Genomic DNA, 12,036 nt, shown 5'->3' on the forward strand with positions numbered 1-12,036 from the left:
GACAAGCAGCAGGGCAACCGCTGGGCGCCCACGCAGCCCTGGGAAGGGGGGTCCCCTAGCGCCAATGCAGGCACCACTGGTGGCTCTGCCCGTCACGGGGAGGCGGGGGGCAGCGCTCCCGGGACAGCACTGGGGCCCGGGCCCACAGCCCCGGCAGCGGCAGAGGCCAGCGACGACCCAGGGGCCCCAGGAGCCGAGCAGGCAGGCCGAGCCCCGCGCCGGCTTCTGCAGCAGCAGCCGCCCGGCCTCCCCCGCAAGCTGCAGCAACAGCAGCCGGAGGAGAGAGAAGCGGCTCACGCACCTTCCCCGCGCAGACCCACCGCTCCCAGAGCCCCGCAGCCGCTCAGCCCGACGCGCTGGCTCGGAGAGGAGCCCGCCGCTGCAGGCGGCGCCACCTACCCTGCAGATCAAAGCGCGGCGGGATGGAGCCGCTGGGCGCTAACTAGAGCTTCCCGCGCCCCGCTGCGCTTCCTCATCCGGCCGGGCTCAGAGCCGGGCCCGCCCAGAGCGCCAGGCGCAGCCGCTGCGAGGCCCGCCGGGGGTGTCCGGCAGATTTTGCCCGGCCGCGAGAGCCGACGCTAACGGAGGGCGAAGAGAGAAGCAGCCGTCTCCTCCCTGGGTGGGGGCCCGCTCCCCTCTCCGACGCCAGCTAGCTCCAGCTCGGCCGCCTCTCCTTCGGCACACGGCCCAGCGAGCAGGCTCCTCACATGCCCCACAGCTTGCCGCTACTCCGGCTTCTGCCGCAGGCTGCTGCCCTTCCCCTAGCTGTGAGGGGCTCTGGTGGGCGAGCAGGAAGCTCTTCCCCAGTGCTTAATTTGTGCCAGGGCTGGGCCCCGGCACCGCCAGCTGTGGCAGTTCTGTAGCCCCGGCACCTCTGGGCTTGCTGCATTGGTTATGAATGTAAAAAAATTGCTTGAGCCCTAGGCACCACTTTCATTACAGATTAAGCACTGGTCTAAAGTCACATTCTCTGCTGGTGCCCTTCCATTGGCTCCTGTAGAGTTCACCAAGAACATGGGCGATGGGTGTCACAGGCCAGGGCAGCTAAGCCTCCCCTGACCTATGCCGTGGCCTCACCCATGTTGCACCCTGAGGGTCTACCTGAAGCAGGTGGGGGCTTAGCTCCAACTGGCAGCCCTGAGCTTAGGCACCGGTGCTGGGGTCAGTGGGGGGGGGGGGTCGAGCTGGTGGCTGGGGCAGCCTGGCACTTACGGGGGGGGAGGCAGTAGCTCAGCCCAGTGCTGGGGCCAGTGGCTTGGCCTGGTGCTAGGGCTGGGCTAGCTTAGGGCTTTGGTGGGCGGGACCGCCCAGAAGTGGGAGCTCACCTACCGCCTATGCCAGGAGGGAGTTTGGCCTTTGAAATTTTTTTTTTTTTTTGCCTGGGTTGTTACAGATTGTAAGGCCAGACCATTGTGATCAGCTAGTCCAACCTCCTGCATCACACAAGCCGCAGCACTTCGTTGATTGTAAACTTGGCACTGACAGGGAGTCCACCACAACCCATGGTGATTTGTTCCAATGGTTAATTACCTTCACGGTTAAAAATGGCTATAGTATTTATTACTGGATGAAGGGAGTTGCTGGAATGGCCTAGTTCAATAACTGTAGTTTTGAAAGGTCAGTGAACACCTATATCAACGAAGAGATGCTCCTTTTAATGGAATTAGCACGTATGTCAGAAGACGTTACATCAGAATTCCCTATGTAATAAGCTCCTCTGCATTCATATCCTTCTTGCAAAATCTTTCAGTAATGATAATAGAATATAAGTGGTTGATTGTTGCCAGTGTGCTCTGAACAGTCTTTGCATTGGTTCTCTCTGACAACTATGATGTACAGCCACAGTTCGTTATGCTATGGTGTCATAAATATAAAGGGAAGGGTAAACCCCTTTGAAATCCCTCCTGGCCAGGGGAAAGCTCCTCTCACCTGTAAAGGGTTAAGAAGCTAAAGGTAACCTCGCTGGCACCTGACCAAAATGACCAATGAGGGGACAAGATACTTTCAAAAGCTGGGAGGAGGGAGAGAAACAAAGGGTCTGGGTCTGTCTGTATGCTGCTTTTGCCAGGGATAGACCAGGAATGGAGTCTTAGAACTTTTAGTAAGTAATCTAGCTAGGTATGTGTTAGATTATGATTTCTTTAAATGGCTGAGAAAAGAATTGTGCTGAATAGAATAACTATTTCTGTCTGTGTATCTTTTTTGTAACTTAAGGTTTTGCCTAGAGGGGTTCTCTATGTTTTTTAATCTAATTACCCTGTAAGATATCTACCATCCTGATTTTACAGGGGGGATTTCTTTATTTCTATTTACTTCTATTTTCTATTAAAAGTTTTCTTGTAAAAAACTGAATGCTTTTTCATTGTTCTCAGATCCAAGGGTTTGGGTCTGTGGTCACCTATGCAAATTGGTGAGGCTTTTTATCCAACATTTCCCAGGAAAGGGGGGGTGCAAGTGTTGGGAGGATTGTTCATTGTTCTTAAGATCCAAGGGTCTGGGTCTGTAGTCACCTAGGCAAATTGGTGAGGCTTTTTACCAAACCTTGTCCAGGAAGTGGGGTGCAGGGTTTTGGGAAGTATTTTGGGGGGAAAGACGCGTCCAAACAGCTCTTCCCCAGTAACCAGTATTAGTTTGGTGGTGGTAGCGGCCATTCCAAGGACCACGGGTGGAATACTTTGTACCTTGGGGAAGTTTTGACCTAAGCTGGTAAAGATAAGCTTAGGAGGTTTTTCATGCAGGTCCCCACATCTGTACCCTAGAGTTCAGAGTGGGGGAGGAACCTTGACATGGTGGCATAGTGGTGGGATTAACCTGAAATCATTTTGAGATCCAGTTGAGATTTTTTGAACTAGAAATACAGATTTTAAAAAGGAATTTTTTTTTTCCTTTGGAAAGCAGTTGAAACTGAAAGCAGATTGTTTTTCTCTGCTTTGTGGCCAAGCAGAGACAAAAGGGGATTATCTTGTGAATTGCAGGTTTTCTTTGCCTGGAGGCAGGGTACTTAACTCCTGCAGGGAAATTCACAGTCTTCCAACCCAGAGGTTTTTTTTTTTTTCTTCCTAAAAGTAAATAGGGGGTGTGTGCTCTACCCATTTGCCTGGAGACAAAAGTGGCAGGGTGTTTTTTTTTAGGATTTTGATTTTTTTTGTTTTACAAGGAGCACAGGTTTGAAAGGGAATTTTTTTTTCTTTGGGCTGGGTAAGCAGGTTTCCAAGTAGTTGGAGGTTTTTTGCTTTAATTTGGGCCCAGAGCAGAGACAAGGGAATTGTCTTTTTCTGTAGGCTGACAATCACTATCAGAGAATAGGTATTCTATTCCAGCACAGCAAAATTTTACAGCCAAGTTTTGTTTGTTTATTTCTAAACCTCGGGTGTAAAGTTAGTTAAAAACAGAGAGGTTAGAATGGCAAAATCCGCGGCTCGACTACAGCTCGAATTAGCCAAATTTCAGGCTGAGGAAAGACAAAGGGAACATGAAAGACAGATAGAACTCATGCGGCTGAAGAAGGAACAAGAAAGGGAGGCAGCGAGAGAAGCAGAACAACACCAAGCGGCTGCTCACAGGAGAGCTATGGAAGCGAGGGACAAAGAACTGGAGGAGAAGGAAAAAGAGAGGAAGTATGTGGAGGAGATGGAGAAGATAAAGGCTCAGCAGAATATCCCAACAAACCCTAGTAATCCTTCTCCAAGTACCACTTCCCATCCCAGAAAGTTCCCCACCTACAAGGCAGGCGATGATACTGAGGCCTTCCTAGAAAACTTCGAAAGGGCCTGCCTTGGGTACAACATCTCTACTGACCAATACATGGTAGAGCTGAGGCCGCAGCTCAGTGGACCCTTAGCTGAGGTGGCAGCTGAAATGCCTAAAGAACACATGAACAAGTATGAACTGTTTAAATCCAAGGCGAGAGTCAGAATGGGGATAACACCCGAGCAGTCTCGTCGGAGGTTCAGAGCCCTAAGGTGGAAACCAGACATGTCATTTACCCGACATGCCTACCACATTGTGAAACATTGGGATGCCTGGATATCAGGAGCAAGTGTTGAATCTCCAGTAAATTTGCCCTTCCTAATGCAAATGGAACAATTCTTAGAGGGTGTTCCTGAGGAAATAGAAAGATACATCCTAGATGGGAAACCCAAAACTGTAATCGAGGCAGGAGAGATTGGAGCCAGATGGGTGGAGGTGGCAGAGAAGAAGAAAACTGGTCGCAGTTGGAGCGGAGACCAGAAGGGACCACCCCAGACCACACCCTATTACCGGGGGCCGCCCAAGGCCCCACCTACCTCCCAAAGAACCCTCCAGACCCCTTATCGTCCTGCCACCCCGTTCTCCAGCAACCCTCCTCGCCCCAGTGACCCGTCAGCTGGACGATGTTTCAAATGTAACGAGCTGGGGCATGTAAAGGCCAACTGCCCCAAGAACCCCAACAGATTACAGTTCATTGCACCGGAATCACACCAGAGGTCCACAGGCCCAGATACCTCCCAGATACCCTTGGAGCGGAGGGAAACTGTGAGTGTGGGCGGGAAGAAGGTCACCGCGTGGAGGGACACCGGAGCACAAGTGTCAGCTATCCATGCTTCCTTAGTGGACCCCAATTTAATCAACCCAGAGATCCAAGTGACAATTCAACCCTTCAAGTCCAACTCTTTCAATTTGCCTACCGCCAAGTTGCCTGTCCAGTACAAGGGCTGGTCAGGAATGTGGACTTTTGCAGTCTATGATGATTATCCCATCCCCATGCTGTTGGGGGAAGACTTGGCCAATCATGTGAAGCAGGCCAAGAGGGTGGGAATGGTCACCCGCAGCCAGGCTAAACAAGCCGTGAGGCCTAGCTCTGTTCCGGAAACTTCTATCAGGACCCAGTCAGAGGTGATGGACCCGGACCCCAGGCCAATGTCTGCAACAGCAGTAGTGGATCCAGTCCCAGAGACCCAGACGGAACCAGTCCCAGAACCGGAACCAGCCGAACAACCAACACCAGACCCCGTGCCAGCACTGAATCCAGTACTTGCAACCTCAACACCAGAGGGCCCCACCGAACCTGAACTGGCAGCAGCCGATAACCCTACACAAGAGGCTCAGCCGGAGCCTGAATCCCAACCTAGTGCACCAGCGGAGAGCGGTTCACAGTCAACAGAAACAGCTCCATCCCCTATATCGCTTCCAGAGGGACCAAGCCTAGGTCCACAATCCAATGAGGAACTGATGTCCCCAGCATCAAGGGAACAGTTCCAGACCGAACAGGAAGCAGATGAAAGCCTCCAGAGAGCTTGGACGGCGGCACGGAGCAACCCACTGCCTCTCAGCTCTTCTAATCGATCCAGGTTTGTTGTAGAAAGAGGACTTTTATACAAGGAAACTCTTTCTGGTGGACACCAGGAAGACTGGCATCCTCAGAGACAGTTGGTAGTTCCAACTAAATACCGGGCCAAGCTCTTGAGCTTAGCCCACGATCACCCTAGTGGCCATGCTGGGGTGAACAGGACCAAAGACCGTTTGGGGGGGTCATTCCACTGGGAGGGAATGGGCAAGGATGTTTCTACCTATGTCCAGTCTTGTGAGGTGTGCCAAAGAGTGGGAAAACCCCAAGACCAGGTCAAAGCCCCTCTACAACCACTCCCCATCATTGAAGTTCCATTTCAGCGAGTAGCTGTGGATATTCTGGGTCCTTTTCTGAAAAAGACAGCCAGAGGAAAGCAGTACATACTGACTTTCATGGATTTTGCCACCCGATGGCCGGAAGCAGTAGCTCTAAGCAACACCAGGGCTAAAAGTGTGTGCCAGGCACTAGCAGACATTTTTGCCAGGGTAGGTTGGCCCTCCGACATCCTCACAGATGCAGGGACTAATTTCCTGGCAGGAACTATGAAAAACCTTTGGGAAGCTCATGGGGTAAATCACTTGGTTGCCACTCCTTACCACCATCAAACAAATGGCATGGTGGAGAAGTTTAATGGAACTTTGGGGGCCATGATACGTAAATTTGTAAATGAGCACTCCAATGATTGGGACCTAGTGTTGCAGCAGTTGCTCTTTGCCTACAGAGCTGTACCACATCCCAGTTTAGGGTTTTCCCCATTTGAACTTGTATATGGCCGTGAGGTTAAGGGGCCATTGCAGTTGGTGAAGCAGCAATGGGAGGGATTTACACCTTCTCCAGGAACTAACATTCTGGACTTTGTAACCAACCTACAAAACACCCTCCGAACCTCTTTAGCCCTTGCTAAAGAAAACTTACAGGATGCTCAAAAAGAGCAAAAAGCCTGGTATGATAAACATGCCAGAGAGCATTCCTTCAGAGTAGGAGACCAGGTCATGGTCTTAAGGGCGCTCCAGGCCCATAAAATGGAAGCATCGTGGGAAGGGCCATTCATGGTCCAGGAGCGCCTGGGAGCTGTTAATTATCTCATAGCATTCCCCACCTCCAACCGAAAGCCTAAGGTGTACCATATTAATTCTCTAAAGCCCTTTTATTCCAGAGAATTAAAGGTTTGTCAGTTTACAGCCCAGGGAGAAGATGATGCTGAGTGGCCTGAAGGTGTCTACTACGAAGGGAAATGTGCTGGTGGTGTGGAAGAGGTGAACCTCTCCATGACCCTTGGGCGTATGCAGCGACAGCAGATCCAGGAGCTGTGCACTAGCTACGCGCCAACGTTCTCAGCCACCCCAGGACTGACTGAACGGGCATACCACTCCATTGACACAGGTAATGCTCACCCAATTAGGGTCCAACCTTACCGGGTGTCTCCTCAAGCTAAAACTGCTATAGAACGGGAGATCCAGGATATGTTACAAATGGGTGTAATCCGCCCCTCTGAAAGTGCATGGGCATCTCCAGTGGTTCTAGTTCCCAAACCAGATGGGGAAATACGTTTTTGCGTGGACTACCGTAAGCTAAATGCTGTAACTCGCCCAGACAACCATCCAATGCCACGCACAGATGAACTGTTAGAGAAACTGGGACGGGCCCAGTTCATCTCTACCTTGGACTTAACAAAGGGGTACTGGCAGGTACCGCTAGATGAATCTGCCAAGGAAAGGTCAGCCTTCATCACACATCTCGGGCTGTATGAATTTAATGTACTCCCTTTCGGGCTGCGAAATGCACCCGCCACTTTCCAAAGACTTGTAGATGGTCTCCTAGCGGGATTAGGAGAATATGCAGTCGCCTACCTTGACGATGTGGCCATATTTTCGGATTCCTGGGCAGACCACCTGGAACATCTACAAAAAGTCCTTGAGCGCATAAGGGAGGCAGGACTAACTGTTAAGGCTAAGAAGTGTCAAATAGGCCTAAACAGAGTGACTTACCTTGGACACCAGGTGGGTCAAGGAACTATCAGCCCCCTAGAGGCCAAAGTGGATGCTATCCAAAAGTGGCCTGTCCCAAAGTCAAAGAAACAGGTTCAATCCTTCTTAGGCTTGGCCGGTTATTACAGACGATTTGTACCGCACTACAGCCAAATCGCTGCCCCACTGACAGACCTAACCAAAAAGAAACAGCCAAATGCTGTTCAGTGGACCGGAAAGTGTCAGAAGGCCTTTAACAAGCTTAAAGCGACACTCATGTCTGACCCTGTACTAAGGGCCCCAGACTTTGACAAACCGTTCCTAGTAACCACAGATGCATCCGAGCGTGGTGTGGGAGCAGTTTTAATGCAGAAAGGATCTGATCAAGAATTCCACCCTGTAGTGTTTCTCAGCAAAAAACTGTCTGAGAGGGAAAGCAACTGGTCAGTCACTGAAAAAGAATGTTATGCCATTGTCTACGCTCTGGAAAAGCTACGCCCATATGTTTGGGGACGGCGTTTCCACCTGCAAACCGACCATGATGCACTGAAGTGGCTTCACACCGTCAAGGAAACTAACAAAAAACTTCTTCGGTGGAGTTTAGCTCTCCAAGATTTTGATTTCGACATCCAACACATCTCAGGAGCTTCTAACAAAGTGGCTGATGCACTCTCCCGTGAAAGTTTCCCAGAGTCAACTGGTTAAAATCGTCCTTGAGATGTGGAAAATATTGTTAGTCTTTATGTACTTGGTAGTATATTTAGAGATGCATGTGTCTTATTAACTCTGTTTTTCCTAGAGCTCCAGGAAGAAATCCCAGCCAGTGTTTCACCCTAGCTGAGATTTGGGGGGCGTGTCATAAATATAAAGGGAAGGGTAAACCCCTTTGAAATCCCTCCTGGCCAGGGGAAAGCTCCTCTCACCTGTAAAGGGTTAAGAAGCTAAAGGTAACCTCGCTGGCACCTGACCAAAATGACCAATGAGGGGACAAGATACTTTCAAAAGCTGGGAGGAGGGAGAGAAACAAAGGGTCTGGGTCTGTCTGTATGCTGCTTTTGCCAGGGATAGACCAGGAATGGAGTCTTAGAACTTTTAGTAAGTAATCTAGCTAGGTATGTGTTAGATTATGATTTCTTTAAATGGCTGAGAAAAGAATTGTGCTGAATAGAATAACTATTTCTGTCTGTGTATCTTTTTTGTAACTTAAGGTTTTGCCTAGAGGGGTTCTCTATGTTTTTTAATCTAATTACCCTGTAAGATATCTACCATCCTGATTTTACAGGGGGGATTTCTTTATTTCTATTTACTTCTATTTTCTATTAAAAGTTTTCTTGTAAAAAACTGAATGCTTTTTCATTGTTCTCAGATCCAAGGGTTTGGGTCTGTGGTCACCTATGCAAATTGGTGAGGCTTTTTATCCAACATTTCCCAGGAAAGGGGGGGTGCAAGTGTTGGGAGGATTGTTCATTGTTCTTAAGATCCAAGGGTCTGGGTCTGTAGTCACCTAGGCAAATTGGTGAGGCTTTTTACCAAACCTTGTCCAGGAAGTGGGGTGCAGGGTTTTGGGAAGTATTTTGGGGGGAAAGACGCGTCCAAACAGCTCTTCCCCAGTAACCAGTATTAGTTTGGTGGTGGTAGCGGCCATTCCAAGGACCACGGGTGGAATACTTTGTACCTTGGGGAAGTTTTGACCTAAGCTGGTAAAGATAAGCTTAGGAGGTTTTTCATGCAGGTCCCCACATCTGTACCCTAGAGTTCAGAGTGGGGGAGGAACCTTGACATATGGCCTAGTGTACACAAAGTTGCATTGGTTTAAGTAAACGTGGGTGTTTTTAAACAGATTTGCTTATACTGATGCAGCTTGTGTGTTTAGAGCAATGGATCTCAACCATGGGTTCATGCATCTTTGGGGTACACAGAGGTCTTCCAGGCAGTACATCAACTCATCTAGATATTTGCCTAGTTTTACAACAAGCTACATAAAAAGCACTAGTGAAGTCAGTACAAACTAAAATTTCCTACAGACAATGACTTGTTTATACTGCTCTATATACTATACACTGAAATGTAAGTACAATGTTTATATTCCAGCTGATTTATCTTATAATTACATGGTAAAAATAAGAAAGTAAGCAATTTTTCAGTAATAAATTCAAAATGTCACAGCATACTATGTCTGATTTTGTGAACAAGTAATTTTTAAGTTATGTATAACTTGGGGGTATTCAAGACAAATCAGACTACTAAAAGGGGTACAGTAGTCTGGAAAGGTGAGAGCCACTGGTGTAGACAAGATCTTAGAAGACAAACCTAGGCCTTGATCCTGCAAATACTTCGGCATGTGTTTAAGCACGAGTAGTTCCAATGTAATCATTGAGACTACCCCCATGCTTAAAGATAAGCACATGCCCAAGTGTTTGTAGGATCAGAGCCTTAGAAAGCAATTTTATGACAGTCCAATACATAATGGTGAAGAACTTCCCTCTACAATCCAACATTATGCTCTGATTCCCATAAATTGTATCATCTAGTTGGAATGGAAGTAATGCTAATGAGCCTCACTGAAGTGTGTTTTGAGGAGGGATTTGAAAGAGGAGAAGGTATTACTATAAAAAGTCACTCCATCTCTGCCAGACTGGCCCCTCCACCTGGTTATTTTGTTTGTATTTATTGTAATACGTTGTGTCTTCCTCAATATATGGAACATTGCACATAAACAGCATACATTAATACATCTCTCACATTTAAATTGTCACAGTTTTTGAGAATTCTGTTTAGGCAAAGGAAGTAACTGTTTTAATCAAAATGTTACGAAACTAACCTGTTGTCGTGACTCTTGTCCGTCTTGTTTGTTTCCTGTGGTTTCTGAGTATTCATTGCATATCCTGCCCAAGAAGTTTTGTGTCACACATTGCTGCTGGTCCAGTGTCTCTTAGTGGTGAGTATAGATAGTGATTAGTGAGATCATAAATGTCCTATTGCAACTCAAACAACAAAATATTCTCTGAGAGAGTGATTGTAGCGCGCACACACAGCACTTTAAAATTAACTGCCAGTGAACGATTTCCTTCTTTCCTTCCAATTAAAGGTGAGATGTGGGGCAGTTCTGCCTGAGGGATTTTATGTACGCAGTGTTGTAGCCGTGTCAGTCCCAGGATATTAGAGAGATAAGGTGGGTGAGGTTATATCTTTTATTGGACCAACTTCTTTTGGTGAGAGAGACAATCTTTTGAGCTACACAGCTCTTTTTCTGGTCTGAGAAATGTACTCAGAGTGTCACAGCTAAATACAAGGTAGAACAGATTGTTCAGCATAAGTAGTTAACACATATTTCAAAGGACCATTTAAGGTGAAGTGGCCTGTTAACACCCTCCAGTCATGGGTGGGCGAGGGGGAGGAGAGAGGAGAAAGGGAAGGGGTGTGTGGAAGGCAGTTGTGGGGAGACTGATAGTAGGTTATAGATTGTTGTAATAAACCATAAATCCAGTGTCTCTGTTCAATCCATGATGTTTAGTGTCTAGCTAAGTAAATTTATGTAAATTGCCTTCTAACTATATTACAATCCTGTGATTTTCATCACCAGTTTTAGGATTTGGAGGGGCTTCAACACAGTTATTCTTGATGGATCTTATCACCTCACTTTCTCCGTTCATTCTTCTACTAATTCCCTCAACCTCTTTTTCCTTCTTTCTCCATTCACCTTTGCTGGCCTAACACTTTCTTTTAGTCCTTTCATAATCAAAGAGTTAATGGAAAGGAGTGATGGTGGATCTCCTTTTTTTCCCTTGCCACCATGTGATCAGAAGAAAGGAGAAGTTGCGTCCATTCTCATAGAGGGCCAGAGAACATACTGACCTTCCCTGTGCTAGCTTTGAGTAAGTGTTTGCACCACAAGCAAATGTCACCAACCAATAGACTCAACAACAGAACCTACAGTTTTATGAAATTGTTTTGTTGTTTTCTCTCAACCATGGGTTGAAATCCACACCAACTTCCTTCAATCACCACCACACAAAAATCTGTCCCTGGGCTCGAAACACACAAATAACCTACCAGTCCCAAAGAAGTTATTCCCATTCTGCCAATCCCATATATCAGGGGTTCTCAAACTGGGGGTTGGGAGGTTATTACATGGGGAGTCACGAGCTGCCAGCCTCCAGCCCAAACCCTACTTTGCCTCCAGCATTTATAATGGTGTTAAATATATAAAAAAGTGTTTTTAATCTATAAGGGGGGGTCGCACTCAGAGGCTTGCTATGTGAAAAGGGTCACCACTACAAAAGTTTGAGAACCACTGCCATATATATTTTTCTATATTTTGCACTGGCCCTTGCTAAATATATTATGATACGCTTTTTCTCCATTTGCAGTTGTAAGACTTGATTGTCTCCTCTGCACATCTAGGGATCATAACTGTTAAAGAAGGGAAGGATGGTGTTATGGTTAAAGCACCAGAGTGGGATTCAGGAGACCCGCATTTAATTCTTGGCTCTGTCACAGACTTCTTGTATGACACGGGCAACTCTCCTAGGTCCCAATTCTACAAATACTTACACCTGTGCTTAAGGCCTTGTCTACACTGCAACGTTTTGTCACCAAAAGGCAGGAGAGGAGACCCCTGGTAAGTGGTTTTGCTTTGTGAATAGCGGAGGTGGGTTGAGGGCACAGAAATGTACAAACCTGGCTACGTTTCTGTTTGCTGACATTTCCCTGTGCAGCTAAGTAGCATGGCAGAACAGG

This window comes from Eretmochelys imbricata, chromosome 2 (genome assembly GCF_965152235.1).
Source record: "Eretmochelys imbricata isolate rEreImb1 chromosome 2, rEreImb1.hap1, whole genome shotgun sequence".
Taxonomy (NCBI): domain Eukaryota; kingdom Metazoa; phylum Chordata; order Testudines; family Cheloniidae; genus Eretmochelys; species Eretmochelys imbricata.